This window comes from Lepidothrix coronata, unplaced genomic scaffold (genome assembly GCF_001604755.1).
Source record: "Lepidothrix coronata isolate B3197 unplaced genomic scaffold, Lepidothrix_coronata-1.0 Scaffold67, whole genome shotgun sequence".
NCBI lineage: Eukaryota > Metazoa > Chordata > Aves > Passeriformes > Pipridae > Lepidothrix > Lepidothrix coronata.
In genome coordinates, this window is record NW_016690247.1 from 4,275,032 (window position 1) to 4,287,203 (window position 12,172).

Below are 12,172 nucleotides of genomic sequence, written 5' to 3' on the forward strand. Positions count from 1 at the left end.
CTGAATATAAGAATACTCCAAGCAAATACTGAAGGTAACATATGCACACAGGATCATAAGATTATATGTATCACTGACAATATCAGCTTATTAGCTACAAACATATGCTTTGCACAAGGAGAGGTTCTTATTGTTAAAGGAAGGGCAGGATACTGGCAGATGAGGTGAGGAGTAGTAGGTGGTGTAGCTCTTTAGATACAGTTCATAGAGTCAATCTTGGAGACGTCTTAGATTGAAAACTGCTTGTTTCTATATAAACATATTTCTATACAACAGCTCTTCAGGGCTTTTTTTGGGGAAAAAAAAAATGAAATGACCCAACCCTGTCCTTCCCATCACATTTATATCAGTCAATTAAAGTGGACTGGATTTTTTTTCCCCTTTTAATAAGAGCTATCATGCAAAGATGAAGGGGAAAAAAACAAGCCCCTCAAAGATATCTTTCTCCTCAGTAGTCCAGGTATTCAGCTCCATGGAAATAAATAACCTTGTCTGAAATGCTTCCTTATATAATTTCCAAAAATGTAATAACTCTATAGGAATAAGGGGGGGGGGCAGTTTCCTTTTCTTTTTAAATACTGTCTTGACATAAGAAATAGAAAAACTTCCAAAGCTTTTGTAATCAATTGACAGAATTGGATGCTGTTATGAAATATTGCTTTTGGAAAGATAACCAGGACTGTGTCACAGCGGGAGCTACAGTAGGATAATGAAGCACAATCCTCCTAATTACAAGACTGAAACAAAACAAAATGCTAATGCTTCTCAAATCACATGTTGTGCACAGACGTAGTAGATGTTGCTGAAGTGGAGGTCTTTATATCTTTCCCCTTTCTTTTAGCACCCCTTTAAGCCAAAAAGAATTTCTCTGCTGTTGTGGTTGTTCATATAAAGCAGAGTTTGGCTCATGTCTCTTGATGGCACTGATGTAAAGTGACTTAGCCCTCTGAACCAAAAGTGGGGATTTATTGAGCAGCTGGAGCTTTGGATTTTATGGCATGTAGAACATAAGGTTGGGTCAAGGGTATCTTACAAAAGGCCAAGGGTCTCTACCAGGCACTGCTGAAATTAGCACTGAGTTTACCATACCTTTTGGTCAAACTTTTTTTGGGCATCTGATGGATTAGGAATGGTGGAATTATTAGGTGGCCTTGAGCAACCTGGTCTAGCGGAAGGTGTCCCTGCCCATGGCAGTGGGCTTTAGCTAGGTGATCTTTAAGGTTCCTTCCAACCTGAACCATTCTATGATTCCAAATTTCTAGTTATTTGAGGTTGAATTGTATTTCCTCTGTGAACGCTTATGAGCAATTTTATATATGAGAGTAACAAGAGGAAGTAGAAACAAATGTACAGCAGAATTTCTTTTCATTTTTCATTCAGAAGCTGTTAAGAGTCTGATTTCTTCATCTCAAGTCTAGAAAATCACTTCAGGTGCCATACTTGAAGAACTAAGAAAAATATGAGCAGCCTGATCTCACAAAGTTTACAGAAGTCAATACAAAGTTCCCCACTGCCTTTCTAGAGTTTTACATGTTTGGGCTTTTTTTTTCTTTTTTTCTTTTTTTTTTTTTTTTAGGAATGAATGTTTCTATTTGACCTGTATTGTGGTGCTTCATCATAAAAAATTAAGATGATACACAATATCTTCTATTATTCAGTACTACTCTGAAGATGCATCAAATGGAGTATGTTTTCCAAGCACAGGATGCCCCGTCTGCTGTTACTTATGCTGCAGTAAATTCTCTGGGGGATACATTATATGACTCAAAATCAGGTTGAAATAACACAGTCCCACTTGGTTCCTGGTAATCACATTGGAGAGGCACTTTGCACCATCCTATGCACAGACCATGTTGTATTATTCAGATCCATCTTTTTAGTCTCTGTTTTCTTTCAAGTACACAAAACACAGGGATAGGTCATCAAAAGTTCAGGTTTTGGTGAGACAGCACTTATGATTATGGTTCTAGCCTGTGTTCATAGTAAAAGGAATATATATATAAATAGCCACACCATAAGCCTGGTTGCTCCAGACCTTTTCCACGTTGAAGGAAGAAGGAAAGACAAGGCAGAACTGCCATTCCAACACAAAATGCTAGAAGGTTATTTTTGGGATTGTGGGATTTTTTTCCCCCTATTCAATGTTAGATACCTTTATTTACAAAATGCCTCTATCACCTATTCTCTAACCAGTCAGTACAGGCTTTTACATTTGATAGAAACATAAGCGTAATAAAGGTAAAAATATTCTCCAAAATTATATGTGGGTTAAAATGTGCTTGTTAACAGAAGTGTAATACCAAAAATTTGCAAAAGACTTTGGCTATTGAGACAGATGCTTCAGAGAATGACTATTTCTCCTTCTATCCCAGCAACAATTTATTGAAGGTCTGTATTTAGAAACATAGATCATGGATGTCTTGGAGAGGGCTGCAGAAGTACAGCTGCTCCAATCTCATTCTCTATAATTTTGATCACCAGGATCCAAGAGTAAGACCTGCAGTGCAAGGCTGCAATTCTTTCAGCTTCAGAGTGGACTGTCTGAAAATTAAGTAATTTAAGCTGCCTAACAGGTCTTTGGATTTAATTGCTCAGAAGCACATGTGCATATTTTACATGTTATAGAGATGTTCTGAAAAAATTACTTATTTTTTCCTTTACATGTGTTCTCTGTCAACCAAGTAAAGTTAAGATTTCCTCTGTCTCACTGCTGCACGGTAAACATTGGTTAAGTGAAGAGTTGGAAGTGTTTAATTATTGTGATAATATGAGGCCATTATACCCCATTGATTGTAGGTAACTGGCTCTAAGGAATGGACTGTATAAACATCTGAAGTGCTTTCCAGATACTAATTATTGCCACATCATCTCCATTTGAAGGTAGGGAAATTAAGGCATGGATCAGTGAGCACTGGGGCTTTCAAACACCACAAATCCCAGTCTAGGTATTGAAACCCATACTGAAATTTTCCAACTAATTGCAGAGTTTTGCTCCTTCCAAGCTTGCTGGAAATCTGTTGGGGAAATACACAGGTATTCAGATGTGACTGAGGCCTTTTGGTTTGGCCAAGTCATCCTTGCTTGCCCTTAACTTTCCATTAGTTTGGTTTGTGCAGAGCTTCTGGTGGTTAATACAGCTTGTGCCTGGGTGAACTAAGGACAAACTTTGGAATATGGGGCCAAGAGGTTTGCTCCCTGTTGTGCTGTGAGCTGCTGGGGTGAGAGTTAGAAATTCCAGATTCAACTTCCCAGATCTCCTGCCCTTCCATCTTTCAGTCTCCAGCAGCACCGAGTCACACCTCTGGTCCAGCACAGCCCTGTCACAGAAATGCTGAAAGGCAGCTGAGGAAGTGAGCAGGAACGTGGGCTTCCCTCCAACATCACAAATGTGCAACGTCTCATTAATGCATTTAAATTAATGCTCTTGTAGCTTCCTGGTGAGGACAAAAATATCTTGTGATGCAGGCATTTTCCCTTTTAGTGAACAGTGATGCCTTCAATAAATAAAGTCTTGACAGTCTGAAATAATTAAGTCTCTTTTTGAGCAGAAAGGTCAACCACAGGTGAAGGAGTTGCGCTGAGAATACCTTTAAACTGTTCTGTCTCTTGCCTCCATGATGAATTGCTGGAAGTTCTTTCTCAAAGCCTAGATATATTTAGACTTTCTTTGATAGATCATTCTTTTAATAGCAGATTGATTGGGCCAAGATAGGAGCAGATCAGCTGTAATTTGGCCTTAAAGTAGACAGTGATCTGGCAAAATGGATCCTTGTCTGCATCTCTTCCTCTGAGCTCTTATGTTTTATTCACTTACTGGCATCTGTGCTGAACTCTGCTGCATTCACACGGGCCACCAATACTCAAAAGAACAAGAAAATACCCAGGCAGGCATTTAAATACATTTAAATATGCTAAATTGGTGGGATTCAAACTTCAAGGGGCTGCAAGAGGGTGCTGAACCGGAGGCTGTAACATTGCTCTTCTGCTAGAAGTAGCAAAGTCTTGGGATGAGCTCTGGACCTTGCACTGTTCAAAGCCTCTGCCATTCAAGGGGCTGTAATTTCCAAGACCTCACATTATGACATGAAAAGAAAGTGGAAGCTTATTTTTTAACCTGCTTTTTTTGCCCCCCCCCATGAAATTACAAAAGTGGGTTTGCAGAGTTCTTCTGAAACTACAGAAAGGTGCCTGAACACTGGTCCAAGAAAGGTGTCTCCGCTAGGATCAAACATCTGGAATGGCAAATCCCCATGGCAAAAAAGAGAGGCCATCAGATCCCCCAGTCTCTTAGCTTGTCTTATATGTTCTGCAACCAAAAAAGGATGTCTTTTTACCTTAGGAGAGCAACAGCCAGCTCAGGTAACCAAAATCTATGACTAGAGCAGAGTTAAAATTTATTTCTCTGTAGCCAATCTAAATTGCTTGTGAACTAGGGAGGAAGGCACAGCACTCTGAACTTCAGCTGCTTGAGCAATGCCCCTCAGCCATCATCAGTCTTTGCTGGGTGGAGTTTGGGGTGTTTGAGGCTGTTACAATGGTGCAACTACACAGATGGATTTCACTACAAACACAGGGAGAAAGAGGTGTTGCACTGGAAAGGAACAAGAAATGGGTTCTGGCTGCTGTCAGGTTACTGAATGCAGAGCAATGCCATTAAAAAAGTCACTGCAAATTCAACCCCATTAAAGGACCTCATGCAACTACAGCAGTACTGCAAGCAATCTCAAAACTCAGAAAACAGTGGGAGAAATTTGTTTTTAACTGTTCAAAATGCTGGATTTTGGCTTTGGCCAAATTTCTAATTTTGTTGCTACTGGTTTGAACTTCTTAAAAACCCCTTTGAAATGGTAAAACATACACTTCAAACAAATCTTCAAAAGAAAATTTTTGACTCTGTTTAAGCTTCTGCAAAAGAGTTAAAAACCCTCCACCCAATTTTATCTTTGTTATCATTTTCCTGTTAATATTTTTTGAGTTTGATGAAAAAAAAGTTTCCCCTTAGCTCAACTTGTGGTTCCATCATGAATTCAAGAGCTTGAATCCATTCATCTCACAATGCTTTTGTTCTCATAGCTTGCTAGAAATGTCTACCAAAGACTTCAGCATTGCGGTTTGTAGTGAACCCGGATATCACAAATTATCTTCTGCTTAACAAGGAGGATCAAGCTGGAATTAAGCTTGAGTGTTCCTCAGTTTGATTTCAGTCTCCAATAAAACAGTCATAGAATCATAGAGTCGTAGAATGGTTTGGTTTGGAAAGGACCTTTAACACCATCGAGTTCCAACCCCCTGCCATGGGCAGGGACACCTTCCACTAGACCAGCTTGCTCCAAGTCCCGTCCAACCTCCAGCCACAGTCACAGCCCAAGCATTGGTTGCTGTGAAAATGGGATGGGACAGCAAGATGAACACACAGCCATGCAAGGAAGAAATATTTTCTCTTTTCATCAGAACAGAACTGATGTTTAGCTTGGGAGCCCAGAAGGTTATGACACCTTCTTTACAAGGCGAAACATTACAACACCGAGTGTGAGTTCAGGCTGTCTGAAGATTCAAACAAACATGGGGACATGTGGCCTTGCTACTGAACCTCAGTTAAAAATGTATCAAATCTTCCCCATTTACAGGGTCACAGGTCAGCAAACAGATCTTTGGCTGAGTGGGAACAGCCTGTTCAGTCCCTGCCGTTCTGTGCTGCTGCCCTGGCTGGTCATGCATGTCCTCAGTGTCCAGCCCAAGAAGAAAATAGTGCCCTGGTTTAAACCTCCCTGAAGCTCTGAGCACGAGGAAATGCTGAGATACTGAAACCTTGAATTATTGTTTGCTCAACCTTTTAACAACTTCTTGCCAAACTTTTCCATTTTGCTGTTTTTATTTTGTTAAACTGAAATAGAATCAGCTTTCAAACTATTTTTAGTGAGCAAAAAACTTGTTTCCCAAGCAAGAAACTTATAAAACTTCTTTCCAAGAAAGAATAATAATAAAAAGAAAGACCTTAAGTTAGCACATTTTGATTTAAAAAAAAAAATTGGTTTCTCTTTTTTTAATCAGTTCATCCATTCAAAAGAAAACTCTGAGAGTTTTTAACTTATTGTTGAAGAATTTCCATGGGTTTATGTTCCTATCAAAGTTTGCAGCTGTTAGACCACTATTCCCCTATCTGGGGTGTGTCCACTCCTCAACTAGCCCTGAACTAAAATATAGGTTAAATAAATTACAGTAACTTTGGGGACAGAAAGGAACCATCTGGCGGAGATGAGGCTAACAGATGTGCTTTCACTGTCAGTACCTCAGTCCACACACTCAAGAACTGCACTGCCATCCACCTCCTCGTTCACCTGCTTATTAATAATGTAGCACGTCTGTTCCTGCAGCGCTGAGGGAGCCCATTCATCATGCCAGGCCCTGTGCAGTACCAGACGTTGTACTCCCAAAGCACTAAAGCCCTAATGCTCCAGTGAACTGTGTGCACTGGCCTTGGTAGAAAACGAAGCACAGGACCAAAGCCTAAGGAACTGAGACAAACAGCTGCTCCCTGAATGGTACGTGGAGTATTACTGATCACAGCCACACAAGGAATAAGTAAAAGCAGAAAAAGAAAGCAAGATCTTTTAAGTGCTACACCCACATAATAATTTCCAATTCAACTCTCCTCCTGAACAGATGAGAGCAAATCCTACTCCTTCTCTCTGTGTCTTCTAGACACACTGTCTCTGCTCACAGTTTCTTTGAATCTTCTGTTATGAAATCAAGCTAAGAAATAATATGGTTTAAGGAGCACCTCCATGTTGTCACTGCTCAGGTACCCTGGACTCTTCCAAACCAACATTTGCAATTTTCCTGCAAGGGTAACTTGCTGGGTAGGCAGAGGGTTACTCCAAAGCAGGGCCCTTCGGAGGGTTACTCCAAAGCAGATCGTGTTCTCATGGCTACTTCCTAACTAGCCCTTTTTAGGAACAGGAAAGATAATAGTAGTAGGAACAAGTTGCTTTGATAGTGCAGGGCTCCACATCCTTCCGGCTTGGAGGTATGGACATTTATTGTTCAGAAAAGGGGAATAAATATTTAATTTGGCAGATTCCCAGTGCATTCCTTACTCACTAAGCTATAGGAATTATGCGATACCTGGGAGCTGCCACAAAGTTATAGCCACACCATGGTTTCTTGTCTGAAGTCAACTGTGGTACTGTGCAGGCTAATCAACATTTATCTTTGTGCAATAAAGTACAGTTACATACAGTCAATGATTTTCCCTTTCTCCTTCTGAACACTAACATAGAGGAAATTACGAAACAGAAAGGCAGCATTTGAGAACAACAGAAGCCATAAATTTTGGACCATCATTCAAAGGACTTGAGTGTGTTGGGGTGGGTCTGGTAAGCTGAAAAGCAGGTAGAAAAAAATCTGCGAGCTCCTGGCATTGTGCAGCTCACTGTTACTTTCAACATGAAGAGACTACATGAGTTGGAGAGCTGTGCCTGCCTGTGCAGGAGAATGTCCACCCTCAGACGAGCCATCTGAAAATTTGGATATGTGTGGGGGGTGGACTTGGAGGCTTTTGCTGGTCCTTCAGAGCTGTAGTGTTCAGAAAGCCCTGGAGAAGCTTGTCAGAGACTGCTTTCAATGGAAGAGGGAAGTATCATCTTGGAGATGAGTGGGCAAGGAAAAGGAGGCTGGAAATAGATTTTCAGTTTTACATTTGCAAAGACAGAAGTTGTCCTAACACAGGGCAGTTTCTTCCTCTGTTTAGGGAAGTGATAAGTGGCATCCTTGGAATACTGGAGTGAAATCGTGCAGCTACCAAAGACAGTGGACAGAAGTTTTGCCTGGAGGATCACTGCCAGCCCATAGGGTGTTCTCCTTTCAAGAGCTGAATGTAAATAAGGATGGGATACCTATGCAAACCAGAGTTGGATTCCACATGTGAAGGACTGATAGCTGTCAATCATGCTGTAGCTCTGGGTTAAATTCCTTGAAATTAAAATATATGTCAGGTTCTTCAATTCTTTGTGTAGCTGGAGTACAAGGATTTGACTAGATGACCTCCAGAGATCCCTTCCAACTTCAATCAGTCCTTGATTCTGTGATTCCATGAATATCTGAAGACTGCTTCCTATCCATCAGAGATGGTTCCAACTGAAGTTATCAGGAATCAACTGGAATAGGACTACTGTTGTTAAGCAGACTGTGCCATGAGAACTTGACAGACAACATCTCCATTTCACGTTATGTGGTGCTTCATGCAACCAGTTATGGTCCTACCCAGGGCTGGTGGGGAAGTTGTACCAGTTATTTAATCATCCTCATATTTTACCTTCAGTGATGGAATCCATGTCATGAAGAAACATAATTCTGGCACCCAAGACACCCAAAGCAAAGGCCTCTTCTCTCTTGCTCCACTAGAAGGGACTTGACTGAGGAGTTTGCAGTGGATCATAGCAATTATAAACTGGTATTCAAAGGTTTCTGCCATATGTAGCCACCATTACTCCCTCTTTTCTACTTCAATTTGTGCCACATGGACATTTCTGTTCTGCATAACATTAGAAGCACTGGATAAATATTTCTAGAAAATACCCAAAAGAGCTAAGCCAGGCTGCTGCCTTGTATAAAAATAGGCAGCATAAAGGAAACCAGTGGGTAAGTTCCCTGCAAGACAATTCTTTCAAGCGTGATTTCTTCAGGTCTAAAGGCAAAGAGGGAATTTGATGGGAGCCCTTTGTAAAATCAGTTACAGGCTTCACCTCCTAGTAACTCTGTACTAACTTTGTTTGATGTTGAATCTATAGCACAATCAGATTTCCACTACTGACATTCCAATTGATTATTCTGATGTTAAGGAAAAATATCCAGTTGACAGACTCACTTTGACAGGGGGAGACTGTATTATATTAGGAACATTATGGAACCTTAGAAATTACCTAAAAGAGAAAGGAGAAATCATTTCAGTCAGTAATGATTCCAATACATATTCCTCAGAGTTGCCAACTGTAGGAATAAGAGTTCAAATGTCAGTATTTTGGGTTGATCGTGTGATGTCCCAACACCTGGAAGGGAGACTCTCACCTTACTTTCACTACCTTATAGTCAGGAGGGAAAGAGAGAAATTCCAAGAGGCTCAGAAAAAGTCGTAAAACATGAGACTAGGGGAGAGGAAGCAAAACACCCATGAAGACCCATCTTTATTTGCTTGCTTTCCTTCTATGAAGAATTTTTTCGGGCAACACTTTGACTTTTAATACTTTAGTGCTGCCTTGCCTTGTGTGCTAAATGGGCATGCCCGGAAATGAATCAAGGTAAGGCAGATCCAACCATGTGAATGGGTTAAGCTCAGTGGGCTGAGAAACAAAGAAGTTTAGGATGAATAGTTTTTTCAAGGAAGTCAAGGACTGGGATGGTTAGAGCTCAGCTGAGCTAGAACCCAAGGTTTGAAGGTACTGATACAATACACGAACCTTGCTGCTGAAATCCCTCCTCCTGTCTCAAAGACAGGGACTGTGCAAAATGTTGGGACAAGATTATGGATGCACACATGCTTCCCGACTGTGACGTGCATTCAGTAAGGTGAGCATGAGTGAATTATGGATGCCCTTTTGATTGGTTTTCAACGATCTTTTAATGGCACTGAGATGGTGTGAAGTTACAGTGTATTGATTTTCTTTACCCATGCAGTAATTTGTAGTGGTGGAGATTTATTTTCCACTTCATGTTTTCCGTGAAGCTGGTAGGCAGCGAGGCCAGTGGCAGATGGAAGTTGGTCTCCCATTCCAATGGATGGCACTCTTGTGCTCTGTGGATCGCTGAGTGCCAGGGGACTCGATGGTTAGGGAGAGCAGAGTTTGCATGGGGGATTTCTGTGGCCTCATTTCCACCACTGTCTGCTGGAACAGAGCTGCTGCAGTTGCAAGGCTGGGAATACTTGCCCTGCTAGCTCCTGGGCAAGGGGACCTGTCCTGGCAAGTATTTCCCTCAAGTGAGCACTGTTTCTATGAAGTTATTTTACAGTTGGTGGGGGCTTTTTCTTGTTTGTTTGTTTTTTGGTGGTGTTTTTGTTTTTGTTTGGAGTTTTGTTTGTTTGTTTGTTTGTTTTGTTTTTTTTTTAGTTGGTTCTTTGTTTTGTTTTTTTTTGGGGGGGTTCTTGTGTGTGTGGTTTTGTTTTTTTTTCTTTTAATAAATTTTGCTCACTTTAGGACCATCAGCGCCAGCCCCACAGTTATTCTGACCCTGAACAAGAGCTAATACAGACTCTGGCTTCCAGCCAGACCTTATCACTGCAGAGAAAACATTTTGAGGCAACAGGTTAGGGTTAGGTTCATCTGCAGTCTCGGAAAGGAAGGTCTGCATGTCATAACTAACTTATTTTTCTGCACAGCTTTGAGGTTTCATGGACATCACCACCACTCTTCTATTAGCAGATTTAAGGAGAAGACACTGCTTTCAGTCTTCCCAACATGATTCTCGTGTGTCCTTCTGCCTGACCTGTTTTCATGCAGTTCATGCAATGATCTGGAAGCCAGAAGGTGACATTTTTATCAGTTTGACCACCTGCAGATCACAGACCATAGCTTCGCGTAAAATTAGGCCATAGATTTTAAAAAATAAAGATCAAAACTGCAACTCTGACTTAAGACCAATCTAAGAGTGCTGCATGCTTGACTAGGCTGTTCTGTCTTGTTCTTACTGTTTTTTCTGACTTGTTGGGCTTCACTTTGTGTTAGTTTAAGGCACAGCTTAGGTTCCTTCAATACTAATCCCCAAGAAACAAGCCCTGAAAAAAAGAATTTGACATGTAGCTGTAAGGAAGAAGGAGGACATGGATGTACAAAGAGGGGAGAGGAAATGCATGAGCATATCCATGCTGCTAAACACAGAAGTGACAGTACAAGATTTAGGTTGGGTGTTTGAACAACACAGCTATGGCAGCACAATCTATATCTGGGTTAACAACCCCCTAAATCAGTCCCCATGGGGCTTCAGGTCTCTTTTAAAGCTAAACCACTCCTGCTGCCTGAATCAGCTGTGGTGTCAGTGCTGGACTCCGTACTTGCACTGTCTCATTTGGCATTTGGCAGTAGCATCTTCCAAACCATGCTCAGTCACACTGGTAGATTTTGTGGGCATCCAAGTAGTGAGTTTTAACTACATGATTGAAAATGATCTTGAGGTAGTTTTGTCTGTGGGCGGAGTCCTCCTTTGGAGCTTCAGAGAAAAAAGCATGAGGGTGCTTAATGGAGCTTATACCAAAGGTTGAGTGGAGGTTGGTGTTAGATCCCCCAGCTAAAAACAAGATTAGATCTTTTTACCCTAAAGGAGAAACTAGAAGCCTTAAAGTACTGCAAAAATTTTGCTTGATGAAATAGAGGAACCAGAAGAAGGATAGAAAGAGAAGGGCAACAAAATTCAGCATCAGTGCTTACACTGAAACTGAGATCCCACTTACTTCTATGGTTATATAGCTTCACCCTCCATGCACTGTCTTGCTATATATAAGACTCCTGGGTCAAGAGGTCCTCAAGCTTCAAATCTTTCATCCCAGGAAATGTTCCCTGTAGTTCTGCTCTTCAGCACCTTTTTCAAAGCACGCCCTACTAAAGTAGGACAAGACATTTTAATGAGTTTCACTCACACTGTAGACAGTGTTGCTTTCTGTTCCCGGTTCCTAGAGAGCTCCTGACTAGTTTTTCAAGTACCAAATCTCTCTTCCTCTGTCACTGAAGCTCATGAGCAGCTGATCTCACGACCATTTTGGTTCTGAAGTCTTTTGCACAGTAACTGACTTTCTGTTTGCCCTTTTCCTTCTTGTAAACATGATCTAGATGTTCCAGCTGAATGTTCGTGTGGCTCTACTAGAACACACTCTGTACATTTGTGTGAGGTTTACCAACCACTCCTGTGCTTTGTCATTCACAAGAATCCAGATGATCTATGAAAAAGCCAAGATAAAGGCATATTATATTGACCAACAGATATATTCCCTTACTGGTTTTCTCTGATTTTAGATATAAACTCTTTGACTGAAGCAGTTTCCTGTTTGACGAGAGCCAGCACAACCTACTGGGAGATGCTTATCAGCAGTCCCTCTGCACACTCCCAGCAGAGCCTGTTACAGCCTCCTGGCTGCAAGCTCCAGCTCGGCAGAAGCACTTGCTTTTGATTACAGAGATCTCCAGTG